General features: G+C 40.8%; 1 protein-coding gene across 2 annotated transcripts in view; it reads left to right on the forward strand.

Annotated features, from left to right (window-relative positions):
• The first annotated feature begins 10,369 nt into the window (after positions 1–10,369).
• Positions 10,370–14,340, forward strand: part of LOC147617236 (enhancer of mRNA-decapping protein 4-like) — a 47,834-nt gene continuing 43,863 nt past the window's right edge. The window contains exon 1 of one of the 2 annotated variants that reach the window (XM_086776862.1): positions 10,370–10,506. The gene's annotated coding sequence lies outside the window, so the exon portion shown is untranslated. Of the gene's footprint in view, positions 11,122–14,340 lie in introns of both variants that reach the window. The other variant, XM_086776863.1, reaches the window with a different exon arrangement.

A 14,340-nucleotide genomic window follows, 5' to 3' on the forward strand; every position in this document is an offset into this window, starting at 1 on the left:
TAGAACTATTCTTATGTTCTTATTTCTTTTATGATTTTTGGAGCTAATATTTTTATTCTAACACTTTTCTAATGTTTCTAGCCTTATTGTCTCACTCTTTCTAATTACACTCTCTTTTCTTATTGAAATCTATATTAAAAGAGACACATACATACATGGCTTGGGAGGGACCTTACAATCTCAATCAAGTAGGAGCTATTAATCACTACCCCAACCAAAATCATATGTTGCAAAAGCCACCAAATGAGTAGGCGAATTGATATGCAAATGTAAAAAACTTGACCATTAGAGAGTAGCCAAAGTAGCACCCTGGGGGAGTGAAAATCAACATGACCATCTCTAAAAGTAACCTCTGAGTTAGAGAGTAACCAAGCCAAAGAGCCTCTTACCCAGCCAAAGAGCCTCTTACCCAGCCAAGTTAGAAATGAGGGGGGGTGAAAATATCTTATAAACACCCAATATTCAACCACCTTGAGTAGCCCAAAGAGTGCCATTGAAGTGCTCAAGGATGCTAAACCACTAGACTGCAAGCCTCCATATAGGCTTTAGCCCAAAGAGTGTCATTAAGATGGATCCTGCGCAAGTAGAGGCAATCCTTAAGTGGCCTCATCCAACCACTCTAGAGGAAAAAAAATATTCCTTGGCTTGGCATGGTTATATCGTAAATTCATCCGGGATTATGCTAAGTTAGCGGTTCCAATGATGGACCAATTAAAATCTAAGGGTCATAACTTTGTTTGGGCTATTGACCGACAAGAAAGTTTCGATCGTCTTAAGGTTTCCATAGCTACCGCACCTATGTTGGCAATAGTAGATCCTAATTAACTGTTTGTGGTTGAAGACCGGTAGCTTTTGAGAGCAAGAAGTTGGATAGAGCTCAGCGGACTTACTCTGTGTATGAGTATGAGCTTTATGCCATAGTTTATGCTCTAGGGAAGTGGAGACATTATCTCTACGGTGCTAAGTTTGAGATTATCTTTGATCATGAGAGCATCAAATGGCTGAAACCTCAAACTGATTTGAAAGGTTGTAAAGCTCTGTGGGCAAAAATCCTCCAAGAATTCGTCTTTCAACTAAGGTACCGCAAGGGTCAATACAATGTTGTGGCTGATTCCTTAAGTTGCATGCCTCAAGTCAACTCGTTGAGTTTCATGGAGTTGAAAAGTGATTTTTTAGATTCACTCAAAGGTAAGTGCGAACATGATCAGTTATATGCAAAGGTGTGGAAAGTTGTTACACGTAGGGATCCCTCCCACTCCATAGTAGCGAGTGCAGATGATAGTTCCACACCCGGCTCTTCTCTTTCTAGGGATGAGATTAATTGTTGGAAGCATTCTTCCATCGATAATGGGTGCTTGTTACATAAATGAAGAGTATGTGTACCCTCAAACTAAGACACTAGGCGCCAAATACTTTATGAGTGTCATGATAGTCTAAGTGCACGTCATCCTGGAATTAGGAAGACCTATGCCTTAGTGAAAAAGCAATTCTATTGGCTTGGACTTCATAGTAGGGACGTCGAAGAATATGTTTTGCATTGTCAAAAATGCTAGGTCAATAAGGCTGAGCGTCTTAAGATAGGCGGGCTGTTATAACCTATGCCTTAGTGAGAAAGCAATTCTATTGGCTTGGACTTCATAGTAGGGACATCCAAGAATATGTTTTGCATTGTCAAAAATGCTAGGTCAATAAGGCTGAGCGTCTTAAGATAGGCGGACTGTTATAACCCTTAGAGATCCTTGATGGTAAGTGGCAAAGCATCTTCATGGATTTTATTGTAGGTCTACCTACAACTACCAGAGGCCACCATGATGCCATTTGGGTTATAGTGGACAGGTTGACCAAGATGTCTTGGTTTATTCCGACTAAAACCATGGTGAAAACGCCAGAGTTAGCTCGGCTTTTCATTGAGAATATCTATTGACCATAAGGGCTGCCAACCAATATAGTTAGTGATAGAGATCATAAGTTTAATAGTCACTTCTAGGGCGAGCAGTGTTCAAAATGTTGGACACCATGCTGAGTATGAGCATTGTTGTTGACCACCCTCAAAGTGATGGTCAGATAGAAAGGGTCAACCAAGTACTCGAGGATATGCTAAGGGCATATGTGAATAAACGGCAAACAAATTGGGAAGATTACTTACCAATTGTAGAATTTGCCTATAATAGTGCGAAGCATGTCGCTACAGGCTTTAGTCCTTTTATGCTTATGTAGAGGCCACCATGAGACATCCATGAGGACTCTTAGAAGAGAATAGGGACCCTAGCCGGCTAACTATAGCCTTGGTTGTGCACACTAGTTCGGACGCCTCTGAACCGCCCGACTCCCTGTAGTCCTACCCTTATCCTGATACTAACTCTTTAAGAGGGTGTTTACACGCAAGAGTGGAGCTCAAAGATGCCATCTTTGTGGGTCTTGTCACCAACATGTGCAGTTTGGGCATCATCAGATATGTCAAAATCTTCATATTATAAAACTTATAGCATGCTTGCATCAAATACACTTCATCAAAGTGTGCACACTAACACATAAGTCCTTAATCGGAGGGCTTACCAAATATTGTGACCAAGAAGGAGCACTAGTCCAAAAATGCATGAGTAAAAACCATTATAAAAGCGGCCAAATGAGCACGCTAATGTATGTGCATGTGAAAAAGAAACATACAACTCATGTAAAAATGCCGCAATCAAATGAGTATGCGAGCATATGTAAGCAAAGCATAATTGGCAAAGAGAAAGAAGATCTCAATCAAGTAGGAGCTATCAATCACTACCCCAACCAAAATCATATGTTGCAAAAGCCACCAAATGAGTAGGCGAATTGGTATGCAAATGTAAAACACTTGACCATTAGAGAGTAGCGAAAGTAGCACCCTGGGGGAGTGAAAATCAACATGACCATCTCTAAAAGTAACCTCTGAGCTAGAGAGTAACCAAGCCAAAGAGCCTCTTACCCAGCCAAAGAGCCTCTTACCCAACCAAGTTAGAAAATGAGGGGGGGTGAAAGTAGATCCTAATTAACCGCCGTTTGTGGTTGAAGACCGGTAGCTTTTGAGAGCAAGAAGTTGGATAGAGCTCAGCGGACTTATTATGTGTATGAGTATGAGCTTTATGCCATAGTTTATGCTCTATGGAAGTGGAGACATTATCTCTACGGTGCTAAGTTTGAGATTATCTTTGATCATGAGAGCATCAAATGGCTGACAACTCAAACTGATTTGAAAGGTTGTAAAGCTCTATGGGCAGAAATCCTCCAAGGATTCACCTTTCAACTAAGGTATCCCAAGGGTCAATACAATGTTGTGGCTGATTCCTTAAGTCGCATGCCTCAAGTCAACTCGTTGAGTTTCATGGAGTTGAAAAGTGATTTTTTAGATTCACTCAAAGGTAAGTGCGAACATGATCAGTTATATGCAAAGGTGTGGAAAGTTGTTACACGTAGGGATCCCTCCCACTCCATAGTAGCGAGTGCAGATGATAGTTCCACACCCGGCTCTTCTCTTTCTAGGGATGAGATTAATTATTGGAAGCATTCTTCCATCGCGATAATGGGTGCTTGTTACATAAATGAAGAGTATGTGTACCCTCGAACTAAGACACTAGGCGCCAAATACTTTATGAGTGTCATGATAGTCCAAGTGTAGGTCATCCTGGAATTAGGAAGACCTATGCCTTAGTGAGAAAGCAATTCTATTGGCTTGGACTTCATAGTAGGGACGTCCAAGAATATGTTTTGCATTGTCAAAAATGCTAGGTCAATAAGGCTGAGTGTCTTAAGATAGGCGGTCTGTTATAACCCTTAGAGATCATTGATGGTTACTGGCAAAGCATCTTCATGGATTTTATTGTAGGTCTACCTACAACTACCAGAGGCCACCATGATGCCATTTGGGTTATAGTGGACAGGTTGACCAAGATGTCTTGGTTTATTCCGACTAAAACCATGGTAAAAACGCCAGAGTTAGCTCGGCTTTTCATTGAGAATATCTATTGACCATAAGGGCTGCCAACCAATATAGTTAGTGATAGAGATCATAAGTTTAATAGTCACTTCTAGGGCGAGCAGTGTTCAAAATGTTGGACACCATGCTGAGTATGAGCATTGTTGTTGACCACCCTCAAAGTGATGGTCAGATAGAAAGGGTCAACCAAGTACTCGAGGATATGCTAAGGGCATATGTGAATAAACGGCAAACGAATTGGAAAGATTACTTACCACCCTCAAAGTGATGGTCAGATAGAAAGGGTCAACCAAGTACTCGAGGATATGCTAAGGGCATATGTGAATAAACGGCAAACGAATTGGAAAGATTACTTACCAATTCTAGAATTTGCCTATAATAGTGCGAAGCGTGTCGCTACAAGCTTTAGTCCTTTTATGCTTATGTAGAGGCCACCATGAGACCTCCATGAGGACTCTTAGAAGAGAATAGGGACCCTAGTCGGCTAACTATAGCCTTCGTTGTGCACACTAGTTCGGACGCCCCTGAACCGCCCGACTCCCTGTAGTCCTACCCTTGTCCTGATACTAACTCTTTAAGAGGTGGTTCACACGCAAGAGTGGAGCTCAAAGATGCCATCTTCGTGGGTCTTGTCACCAACATGTGCAGTTTGGGCATCATCACATATGTCAGAATCTTCATATTATAAAACTTATAGCATGCTTGCATCAAATACACTTCATCAAAGTGTGCACACTAACACATAAGTCCTTAATCGGAGGGCTTACCAAATATTGTGACCAAGAAGGAGCACTAGTCCAAAAATGCATGAGTAAAAACCATTATAAAAGCGGCCAAATGAGCACGCTAACGTATGTGCATGTGAAAAAGAAACATACAACTCATGAAAAATGCCGCAATCAAATGAGTATGCGAGCATATGTAAGTAAAGCATAATTGGCAAATAGCAAGAAGATCTCAATCAAGTAGGAGCTATCAATCACTACCCCAACCAAAATCATATGTTGCAAAAGCCACCAAATGAGTAGGCGAATTGGTATGCAAATGTAAAACACTTGACCATTAGAGAGTAGCCAAAGTAGCACCCTGGGAGAGTGAAAATCAACATGACCATCTCTAAAAGTAACCTCTGAGCTAGAGAGTAACCAAGCCAAAGAGCCTCTTAGCCAGCCAAGTTAGAAATGAGGGGGGGTGAAAATATCTTATAAAAACCCGATATTCAACCACCTTGAGTAGTCCAAAGAGTGCCATTGAAGTGCTCAAGGATGCTAAACCAGACTGCAAGCCTCCATATAGGCTTTAGCCCAAAGAGTGCCATTGAAGTGCTCAAGGATGCTAAACCAGTCTACAAGCCTCCATATAGGCTTAACGCTAGTGAAGCCAGTGAGGTAGAGCATCAGCTTGCTGACTACCTCTCACGAGGGGCTTTATTAAGCCTAGCAATTCACCATGTGCATCACCAATTTTATTGGTGAAGAAGAAAATGTGTTTATGTGTGGACTATCGTGGTTTGAATAAAATCATGATAAAGAATAAGTATTCGTTTTACCGCAAGTTGATGAGCTTTTTGATCAACTACAAGGTGTGCGATACGTTAGTAAGATTGACTTAAGATCGGGTTATCATCAAGTTTGCATCCGCATGGAGGATGTGCCTAAGATAGCTCTTCGTACTAGATTTGGGCATTATGAGTTTTAAAGTATGCCATTTGGTCTAACTAATGCTCCAGCTACGTTTATGACGCTTATGGATAGCGTCTTACACTCGTATCTTGGTCGATTCATTGTAGTATTTCTTGGTGATATTTTGATCTTTAGTTGCACTCAGGAAGAGCATTTGCAACACTTACGATTAGTGTTTGACTTGCTAAGGCAAAATGCACTTTATGTTAAAGAGATCAAGTGTGAGTTCTTTGCCTCTGAGATCCATTATTTGGGTCACATAATCTCGGCAGAGGGAATTTAGATGGATCTTGCGCAAGTAGAGGCAATCCTTAAGTGGCCTCATCCAACCACTCTAGAGGAAAAAAAATATTCCTTGGCTTGGCATGGTTATATCGTAAATTCATCCGGGATTATGCTAAGTTAGTGGGTTCAATGATGGACCAATCAAAATCTAAGGGTTCAATGATGGACCAATCAAAATCTAAGGGTCATAACTTTGTTTGGGCTATTGACCGACAAGAAAGTTTCGATCGTCTTAAGGTTGCCATAGCTACCGCACCTATGTTGGCAATAGTAGATCCTAATTAACCATTTGTGGTTGAAGACCGGTAGCTTTTGAGAGCAAGAAGTTGGACAGAGCTCAGCGGACTTATTCTGTGTATGAGTATGAGCTTTATGCCATAGTTTATGCTCTAGGGAAGTGGAGACATTATCTCTACGGTGCTAAGTTTGAGATTATCTTTGATCATGAGAGCATCAAATGGCTGACAACTCAAACTGATTTGAAAGGTTGTAAAGCTCTGTGGGCAGAAATCCTCCAAGAATTCGCCTTTCAACTAAGGTATCGCAAGGGTCAATACAATGTTGTGGCTGATTCCTTAAGTCGCATGCCTCAAGTCAACTCGTTGAGTTTCATGGAGTTGAAAAGTGATTTTTTAGATTCACTCAAAGGTAAGTGCGAACATGATCAGTTATATGCAAAGGTGTTCCCACTCCATAGTAGCGAGTGCAGATGATAGTTCCACACCCGGCTCTTCTCTTTCTAGGGGATGAGATTAATTATTGGAAGCATTCTTCCATCGATAATGGGTGCTTGTTACATAAATGAAGAGTATGTGTACCCTCGAACTAAGACACTAGGCGCCAAATACTTTATGAGTGTCATGATAGTCCAAGTGTAGGTCATCCTGGAATTAGGAAGACCTATGCCTTAGTGAGAAAGCAATTCTATTGGCTTGGACTTCATAGTAGGGACGTCCAAGAATATGTTTTGCATTGTCAAAAATGCTAGGTCAATAAGGCTGAGTGTCTTAAGATAGGCGGGCTGTTATAACCCTTAGAGATCCTTGATGGTTACTGGCAAAGCATCTTCATGGATTTTATTGTAGGTCTACCTACAACTAGCAGAGGCCACCCTGATGCCATTTGGGTTATAGTGGACAGGTCTACCTACAACTAGCAGAGACCATAATGCCATTTAGGTTATAGTGGACAGGTTGACCAAGATGTCTTGGTTTATTCCAACTAAAACCATGGTGAAAACGCCAAAGTTAGCTGGGCTTTTCATTGAGAATATCTATTGACTCTATGGGGTGCCAACCAATATAGTTAGTGATAGAGATTATAAGTTTAATAGTCACTTCTGGGGCGAGCAATGTTCAAAAGGTTGGACACCATGCTCAGTATGAGCATTGTTGTTGATCACGCTCAAAGTGATGGTCAGATAGAAAGGGTCAACCACGTACTCGAGGATATGCTAAGGGCATATGTGAATAAACGGTAAACGAATTGGGAAGATTACTTACCAATTCTAGAATTTGCCTATAATAGTACGAAGCGTGTCGCTATACAGGCTTTAGTCCTTTTATGCTTATGTAGAGGCCACCATGAGACCTCCCATGAGGACTCCTAGAAGAGAATAGGGCAACTCTCCACCCGACCGTTGGATATAGGGACCCTAGCCGGCTAACTATAGCCTTGGTTGTGCACACTAGTTTGCATGCCCCTGAACCGCCCGACTCCCTGTAGTCCTACCCTTGTCCTGATACTAACTCTTTAAGAGGTGGTTCACACACAAGAGTGGAGCTCAAAGATGCCATCTTCGTGGGTCTTGTCACCAACATGTGCAGTTTGGGCATCATCACATATGTCAAAATCTTCAGATTGTAAAACTTATAGCATGCTTGCATCAAATACATCTTCACCAAAGTGTGCACACTGACACATAAGTCCTTAATCGGAGGGCTTACCAAATATTGTGACCAAGAAGGAGCACTAGTCCAAAAATGTATGAGTAAAAACCATTATAAAAGCGGCCAAATGAGCACGCTAATGTATGTGCATGTGAAAAAGAAACATACAACTCATGTAAAAATGCCGCAATCAAATGAGTATGCGAGCATATGTAAGCAAAAGCATAATTGGCAAAGAGCAAGAAGATCAAGTAGGAGCTATCAATCACTACCCCAACCAAAATCATATGTTGTAAAGGCCACCAAATGAGTAGGCAAATTGATATGCAAATGTAAAACACTTGACCATTAGAGAGTAGCCAAAGTAGCACCCTGGGGGAGTGAAAATCAACACGACCATCTCTAAAAGTAACCTCTGAGCTAGAGAGTAACCAAGCCAAAGAGCCTCTTACCCAGCCAAGTTAGAAATGAGGGGGGGTGGAAATATCTTATAAAAACCCGAGGGCCGATATTCAACCACCTTGAGTAGCCCAAAGAGGCAAAGGGATTAATCCCACATTAATGTACAAGGCCAAGGGTGTACCTCCTCATATAAAAGGGGGCCATTTCAAGCAATGAAACATATCACTTACACACATCTCAAGCCTCTTTATGAGTACAAGTCTTTATCTTGTAACCTAATTGTACTTGAGTCTATTATACATACTCATTATCATGAGTTCACTTAGGTATCATCCACCTTAGATTAGTCATGTTGATTGTGTTGTCATTAGAGTAGGATTTGAATCTGATTAGGTGGATGTTTGTCATTAGGAGAGCTCGATCCACTTCAATAGAAGGGGTAGAAACGGGCCATAATGTATGGACAACCTATAACACTTAGAGAAATCCACCTTGTTTTATCTCTAGGAGTTGATACCTTCTTGTCTAGGGGTATTCTCTTCTTTTGTCTTTACTGAAATGTTTGTCCTTGTGTGCATAAAATCATGCGCACCCAATCTCCTTCTTCCTTTAGTTGATCTTGCATCTCCTCGTCTCGTGATGTTTGTCTTTGTCTGTATAAAATTATGTGCACCTTATCTCCTTCCTCCTTAAGTTGATCTTGCATTTGCTTGTGCCTCTTGTTGAATTCCTCTACTTCCTTTGAAAGGGTTTGGTCATTTCTTCTCATTGCCATGTGCAAATAGGTTTACAAGCTTGTCAACATTGAGCTCTAATTATTGGCAAATTAAGACTCAAAAAATGAGAGTGAAAATAGAGGCTTGTAGATAACAAGGTCTACAAGATCTTCCATTTTATTTCTCTATAAGATTTCTAAATTTTGTAACTATTATTTTGAGTGCTCTAGGAGGGCTTACATAATTTGCAAAAATACCAAAGAAGAAGAAAAAGCAAAGAACGGTGATTAGAAAACTATTTTGAATTTTCCAATTTTGGTAATTTATTTCTTTGATCATTACGTATACGAAAAGAGTGCACCAAACATTAATAAATAATAATACACACTTATTTATGTAATAATACATGCTTATTTACGTATGTGAAAAGAGTGTGCAAAACATTAATATATAATATTACACCCTTATTTACAATAATATGTAACAATACATTCTCATTTATGTACGTGAAAAGAGTGTGCAAAACATTAATATATAATATTACATGCTCATTTAAAATGATATATTGAGGGTTCAAGTCCTTAAACCTCTCAAATTTAAATTATTATAGTCTAGATCTTTAAGGCGTTTACATGAAACTTGGGGTGTTTATATAATGCAATGTTTTTATCGATAATCTCTTCTCTTATTTGGAAAAAGCTCCAAATAGATCTATTTATGACAACGTGGTCAAGATTTATAAGGGCATTTACACATTTGATTGTAGGGGTCCCGACTAAATCCCCACCCACATGTAATTTTAAGATTTTTGTGTAAGCTGTTTAAGGATGCGGTCACAAGGCTTGCTTTGTGAATTCGTTGAGACAGCAAGGCATGATCCTATTCATAAAGGGCAACTCCAAGTCCACATGTCAGACCGGGTGGCTATTGAAGATCCCACTATAATTGACATCAAAATTGTATTGAAGGGTTTTGAACCCATGACCCACCTCTTCTAGCTTGACAAACACAAGATATTGGTTAGTTTAACTACACATATCTTTTTATTTCTACTGGTCACATATCTTTCTACGTATCTAAACAAGGGGCCAGATGCGTCAATGTTTTACCACTAATCTAGATGTTCTCCAAAGCTTGTAAGCAGGGATGCCTTATGAACGTAGCCTAAGGGTGGCGTTACAGCCCATCTTCTAATAAGTCTTTACCTATTTAGAATGTTGTTTATTGGCACAATTTTCAATTAAGCATCAAAATTTACACTAAAATATAAAATTTATAAGCATATTTGTTTAAATAAAAATCTAGCAAAGTAGCCCTCAGCAAAAATCAAGTTGGGTGGTTGCCCTCTTTATAAACACATCGCACGTGCGGTTGACGTGTGTAAAGATCCACATGAGTGTGAAAAGCACCTAACTTTGTATCCACCAAATTAGGGTGAGAGCTTAATGTGAAATCGTGAAAACCTCCTCATTTCATATTTCACTTTCCCTTGTGTGCAGATCAGGTATATAAAGGAGTTCAATCCAATTCTGCTTTGTTTTAGGGCGACTCTGGTTTTCTCTCTTCAGGTACACTGACGGCATCTGTTTTCATTCTAATTACTGCCTAATGACGTCTTTTTGCACACTAATTGCTGCCTTTTGTGAGCTATTCCGAGGTGTAATTGGTTAAATTAGTAGCATGAGTATTCTGATAATTGTAGCATGAGTAAGCTCGATCGTATTCTGATAATTGGATGCAATTGGGTTGTGTAAGATGTAGAAAAATATAGACCTAGGCCATAATTTGTTACTTGTCCCCGTGGCTTTATCACGTGCGTTCCATAGCTTGTCTTGTGCCCCATATCTTGGCACGTGGGATTAAGGCACGGTTCAGATGGGGGAGGGGGAAAAGGTCTGAATCTGAGTTCGCAATGCGTGGTAGGGGTTCAGTGTTATTGATGTCCGCACTCACAAAAAGCTTCTGGCTTCAAGGGGTGCACTGAGCAGAGGCCATCTCACAAGAGGACAACATTCAGCTGCAGTTCATGGGGTTCGATTCCAGGACCCACCACAAACTTCCAAGAGCTCTAACCACTTGGGCATCAGACCTTATTGAGGTCACTGTCACTGCTTGTGAACTGTGAGAGAGTTTGTGCACTCTCAGTTGTTGCGACCTTTTCTACCGCCCCGTCTGAAACCATCGTAAGTTGTTGTTGCGCGCTAAGGTGCGGTGTTGCAAGAATTTTTAATAACGAGAGGCGTTGTATTTCTTTAGTGATATGCAACTTTGTGTCCAACGACCAGCCGGCCGGGACTTCTATGTTTAAGGAATCAATTTTCTGTGCATAGCATGAATAAACCATATAGGTGGTTGAAAACACCGAGATAAGCATGAAGAAGACTCAGAAAAGAGTGGTGAGTCTTTCCATTCACTGTGGAAGCTCTTCCTCTTGGCAATCGCAGATCTGGAGGAGCCCTGTATCCTTGACCAAATGGCCATAAGTGTATGCACAATATCAGTCCAGATGCAAAAAGAGTTAGGATATGGGTTCTGTGCATGGTCTCTTTGCATCTGGCTCCCCAGACGTGCCAAGCTAGGATGATAGTCATAGTCTCCCAATGAGTATCCTATAAGAACATGACACGGCTTGATAAATGAGAGCAGAACTGCATGTATGTGGCAAAACTTAATAATAGGAACAGGAATCCTAACAGCGAGAGAAGAGTTAGAGCTCTCATAAAAAACTTATGGTTCAGATTGAGTTAGCCATGCAACAGATTCCCAGCGATAATCACCAAGTACGAAAGAAACAATCTACCTTGGCATATTTGCATTCCCAAGTGATAAAATCAATGGAGTGGGATAATCACCAAGTAAGAAAGAAACAATCTACCTTGGGATATCTACAGTCCCATAAAGAATGCCGAATGGCCTCTAGACCATGAGAGTGCACATAGACCAAGTTGATCTCTCCTTGGAGAGAGTCTTTCCCTGACATAATGATAATGCACCTCAATGTGCTTAGTGCGAGCATGAAACACTAGGTTCCTCACAATTGCCAATGCACTTTGACTGGCAGTGAAAATGGTAATGAACGACGACTGTCCCAACCCAAATCAGCCATAAGGCATCTAAGCCAAACACATTTAGTGGTGGCTAGAAAAGTTGCCCTGTACTTAGCTTCACAGCTCAAGGTGGCCATTGTTGGTTGCTTCTTACTAAGCCATGATATACATGAATTACCAAGACGGAAGCAAAAACCACTAGTGGATACCCTAGTGTTGTAGCATCCAATCCAATTTAAATCTGTAAAGGCATGCGACGGCTACGAATCATCCCCCCCGGGATAGAACAATCCAAGGTGCTGAGTGCCCTATAGGTAGTGGAAAACTTGCTTGACAAGCTGCCAATGCCTAGAGCTTGGGCTATGCATTAACTTGCTCAACTGAGATATCCCAAACTGAATGTATTGCCTCGTGTTGCATAAATAAATACAACAATCAACAACCTGTTGATATAATGTCTGATCAAAAGGCTCTTTGACGATAGGTTCATGTAGAGACTAGGCTACATGGATATCTTTATGTCTCATGTCATGAGGATTGCCATTGGCCAGCGGCGAGTTTCATCCCATACCCTAGAGATCAAAGCCGTCAGAGTAGCGGGGATAAGCGGGGATACCCAAGGAGGACAAGATTTGCAGATTATGCACCAGAGAGGTGGAGATGAGGAGGGTATGCCGATGTTCAGTCTACTATGAGATCAGAGGAGGGTACCATTGTCTTTTAAGAGACGTGTTCGGTCCTATTAGCCATATCATGGATTATCTAGACGAGAGATGCCTGGGTTTGTTCTTGCTGGAGCTACGATGACACAGAGAGAGCCTCCTCAGAGCACATACCTCACAAGCTAGTTCAACCTAGCTCATGATCACCAACTTCTTTGAGCCCTGGTATGTTGTATCTACTCCATTAGTAGATCCAGCACTTCATCAAACTAGGACAATATCTGGGAGCATAGGGGTCACTCAACCGCAAGCCACAGTTCTCCGAGTTGCGAGATGACCTCGCCCCCGGGATCAGGACCAGCACCAATCCATCAGGCCCAGATCGATGTGATCCTTACATGTCACCTATGCATGATGGAAGCCTCTTCTTCTCAGCCTCTCTTCATTATTTCCGATCTTGCAGAGCCACTCTCTTTTGCCCGATGATGGATCTCCTCCATGGATCCCTTCCCTCCATAGATTTGGGACAGAGTGCATTATGATCATTCTTGTATGCTCTATAGCATGCTCCCTTGTTTGTTCTGTGCATTTGCCTGGCACTTAGCTTTAGTTACTAGGTTTCTAGTTTCAGTTTTATTTCATTTTTCATGACGATGATATTCCATGGATACTTGTAATCATCTTTTGTCTCCTAGGCCCATCGGGCCTTTTGTAAGACGTAAGTATAACTTTCTTTCTTTCTCCAACATCCGGAGTACTAAGCCTTGCACCTGTCTCAACTGGTGTAAACACAGGCTTACAATTCTGAAGACCAAACCTTTGGAAGTAGTCTTTGTATATACTTTGACTGCATGAGGACAATGTCAGAGGGTAGTGGAAAGATGTAGATGAATGACAAAAACGCTGAAGCATCAAGAGAAAGATGAGAGAAAACAACAAAACGTTGATGCACGCGTTGATGACGTGAGTAGGGATGTCGTAGCACTAGTCCATGCTATGCATGATGAAGTTGATGATCTTATACTTTATGATTGGACAATCTTTGAGGTAAAGTTCATACTTTCTGTATTCTTATCTTTACTTGTTTTGTTTTAGTGAATTAGTCATTTAAAGTTTGTTTTTGCTAATTAGTTATTAAAAATTTATGTAGCTTGTTTGTTAGAAATTCTTTTGTTGTGGTTCAATAAAGAATTTGTTTGTGTGTATGTGGGCGTGTGTGATTTAGTTATGTACTTGTCTATTTTTGCAAGTTATTATTACCATTATTTTTTTCTTGGGTGTCTCTATTAAGCTTATTTATTTATTTTTTTAAAAATTTTGTTTGTTTTTGGTGATTCTCTTCTTTCTTTTAAAATTATTCGTAAGTTCAGATTCATTTGTTATGATGGTATGTGTAATCTTTAAGAAAGAGTGGATACAACCAGCCCATAGGCGAGGAGTGGACTCTGTAGGCAGGGGGCTGAAGGTGCTCACTAAAGTGATCAAGAAACAATGATCAAGAATAATCAAGGAATGATGGAATGTGAGGAAGAGGGCAACACATATATATACTTCTATATGAGCTGGCCGATTTGCAGCCTAGTCCCTCTCACAACTTGAAAATAGGTGAAAAACTCCATAAAATGGTGGGCAACCCACATCAAAGGCCCATAAAATAGAGGTAAATAATGGAAAAAATGGGGAATGCCCGAGC

This window comes from Cibotium barometz, chromosome 37 (assembly GCF_041138505.1).
Source record: "Cibotium barometz isolate CiBa-2024 chromosome 37, ASM4113850v1, whole genome shotgun sequence".
NCBI classification, from domain to species: Eukaryota; Viridiplantae; Streptophyta; class Polypodiopsida; order Cyatheales; family Cibotiaceae; genus Cibotium; species Cibotium barometz.